This window comes from Ailuropoda melanoleuca, chromosome X, assembly GCF_002007445.2.
Source record: "Ailuropoda melanoleuca isolate Jingjing chromosome X, ASM200744v2, whole genome shotgun sequence".
Lineage (NCBI taxonomy): Eukaryota > Metazoa > Chordata > Mammalia > Carnivora > Ursidae > Ailuropoda > Ailuropoda melanoleuca.
This window is the reverse complement of record NC_048238.1, coordinates 100778366-100781728: the sequence shown is the minus strand read 5'-3', so window position 1 is coordinate 100781728 and position 3363 is coordinate 100778366.

The following is a 3363-nucleotide window of genomic DNA, read 5'->3' as shown; positions in this document are numbered from 1 at the left end:
GCGCTTGCCTACCACTTGGCCCCCTTTTCACACATTTTTGAGACTTGTCGGCTTCATCCAATGAGCTGATCAAATTTTACATCCTATGTTGCCAGAGAGGATTATGGGGCAACTTCATGGTGTCGATCACATCCAGGGCGCCGATCCGGGAAGGCCGGGGGGGCGGGGGGGTGTAGAGTGGAAAGAGCATGGCCCCCGTGTATAGACAAGCAGTCTGAACCCCAGCAATGCCCTCTACACAGTAGGTACCCAGGAAACGTGTTTTACGCTGATCGACGCAGTGGAGGGGGGAAAAAAATCATATCATAACTCTGCCCCCCTCCCCCCCCCCGCTTCCTGAGCCTCAGTTTCCCCAAGTGCCAAAGGAGGTTGCTGGATTAGGTCTCTGGAAAGCACTTAACAGCTGTGATTTAGAACTTTCCTGTGGTCGCTGCAAAGCACCTCTTCCGGGCTAGTTGCATACTTAAAATCTAAGAGTCATGCCAGAAATGGTAATGATTTTTCCCCCAGTATCCTTGCAAGGTTTTTGTCATAAAAAAAATAGGTTGGGGGTTCTCTGTGGTCTTCTTTAAACTACTGAAAGTTCCAAGATGAAAAAGTAAGGGGAGAAAAAATAGGAAAATGAAATCCCAAACAAGGTATTGTCTGCTCTAGTGTAAAAATTCACTGTCTTTTAGGAAAGAAAAAAAAACTTACCTAATTTCAACACCCTAAAAACTATAGCTAGGCAAAACATCATAATAATACCAAAATTAAGCTAAACCTATGTGATATTAAAGTCTTTTCCTTGGGTTCAATAACAACCCTCCTCTCCTGTAATGATGCAATTCTTTTTCAGGGCAGACAGTTCCACAGCAAACTGTGTTAAGAGAAGAGAAATTATCACTGAGCTAAGAATAACATTAAAAAAATGGGAGGAACTAACATGTAATAATTATTTAAATTTAAGAAAAAAGTTAGAATTTCACAGTTTTTGTTGTAGACAATACTTGCTAGGTCTCTGTAAAGCCTTACAAAGATAAAGGAAGCTAAATCTTCTAGCAAAATATGTTTAATAATTCCTAAATATGAAAATTAGTATATAAAATAAAATGATCTAAGTATTAAGCTTTATCATCTTCCTTAAAAGAAATACATGTTTCTAAGTTAAATATAAAAGAGAAGAAGAAGAAGAAGAGGGGATTGTGCCCTTTCTCTGCAAACCAGGCTTTTTCACGATTCATTAAACCCTTTTTCCATATGTGTAATTGGACTCTTCTCATTTACATAAACGAGGGATGAGGCAAAAGACCTAAGATCAGCCCAAAAGGAGAAATACATTTCTCATTCTCCAATGTTAAAAAAATATATTGTAGAAAACTCCAAGAAGGCAGATCCCCTTCCTCCCACACACACCCACATACACCAGCCCTGAAATAGTTCATGGCCAAGGAGATACAGAGTTTGCCAGAGCCTTGAGGGTTGCTGTTCACACAGCCTCACAGTTATTATCAGAGGCACATGTTTTTATTTTATTTTCTCTACGTAAAAAGCTTGGACTGAAATGACTGACAGAAGTACACGATATCCTATTTTCTCTCCTCATTTTTGATTGGGTTAAAAACCAAGAAGAAAGACTGCACTGTCTTTGAAAGAGCACAACCCTCTGCTTGGGCTTGAGTTGTCTGGCTGGTATCCTCCATTCAGTTGGTCTCAGCACCTGATTAATTAGTTAATTAGTACTTAGAGCTGACTAGCCCCAGTCGGCAATTTTCATGCCCTGCATGGTGAAATGTTGAATCCAGCATTGAAATTTCTGTGTTGCACACCCTAATTATTATCACCCCACTACTTTTAAAACTACTGCACCAAATTATTATAATAGAGCCAGACAACTGTGTGGGAATATGTTCTTTCTGAGAAATAATGGTAGACTTCTAATATTTTTCACTGTTGCCCTTAACGCATTTAAATAAAACAATGAATGGGAAAAATTCTAATTCAATTAGCCTCCAACTCCTTCCATAGAGAAAATGATTTTATATGGGAAAGGTGTTAGAAAAATCACAGCCAACATTTTTAATGTTTTATCAGTTCTTCGGGTGGCAAAGAGTACATTTAGAAGATATCCTGAGATTAATTTTGTTCCCATATAAGTCTAAAACGTCAGGAATAAAAATCAGAATAGAAAATGGAAACAATATAAAACCAAAAAAACTCTAAAATCATTTTAACTAGTTGTAAGGAAATGATGTGTGTGTTTGAGGTGGGGGGCTTTTGATGTTTAAAAATACTGAACTGACATGGTTTAGGAATGAGTTTTCTATGGGAAAAAATATTCCTTGGCCACTGCCTCATTCTTCCATAAATTCGATGTCATAGCTAAGGTTAAATATCAACTAGGGAAAAATAGTTTTAAAAAAATAAGTTAGGACACAAACCTAGGGGAATCTAATTTTTGGGCATTTCTCAGTGTACCATTACCAAAAAGGGCCCCAGTGTGTCAATGATTTTCAGTATTATTGGTAGCTATTTTCACCTGAAACAATCCTTATATATCAGTAGTGGGCTGCCTGTAATTGTAAGAGCTAAATGGTACACAAAACTGGATACACAACCACACAGATCAGTAAATGGGTCGGACTGAAAGCAAAAGTAAACACCAACCTTAGGAAATGAAAGAAGTTAAAAGATAAGTGTTAAGGACCTTATTCTTTTTGGAGAATAAAACAAGATTTAGTAGCTTTCCACTTAATTTAAATGAAAAGAATCACTACCTTACATATTGCAGTGATAATGTAATGGGGAAAGAAAACAAAAAAGTCTTTGTACAAATGACACCTCCTATAGTTGTTGTGAAGAAACTTTTCCCCTTGGTATCTGCTAACAAATTCTAATTAATGCTGCACATTCCTTTACTGAAATCATTTAATGCGTAACAAGGGGGGTAAAAAGAAATGCTGAATGCTCGTGATTGCCCTGTTAGAATTATGGGAGTGAAAGCCTGGGGCCCCAAACTTACTGTCTATTAAAGCCAAGCTTTGAAAAAGAAATGCAACCTACAAAAGCTGTCAATCTCCCTTGCCCCTAAAGCCTGGGTTCACATGGATTCAAGTGACAGCCCTCCTCCCCCATGCACAATACATCAATCTGTCTCTCCCACAAGCACCCACAGCCCATTGTGCTGGCCGCAGGTGCCTATTATGGCACCCATGGCTGCCTCCCACAGCTCCGCCCCTGAGAAACAGGAACTGCAGACAATGGAGCCCTGTGGGAAGACAGAGGTGGGTGTTGGGAGGGATAACAGACAGATGGTAAAGGGTATAGGGTAGTAAGGTAGTTTCAAAACAAATGTCAAACATTCAAAATTATTGCTTTCTTGTG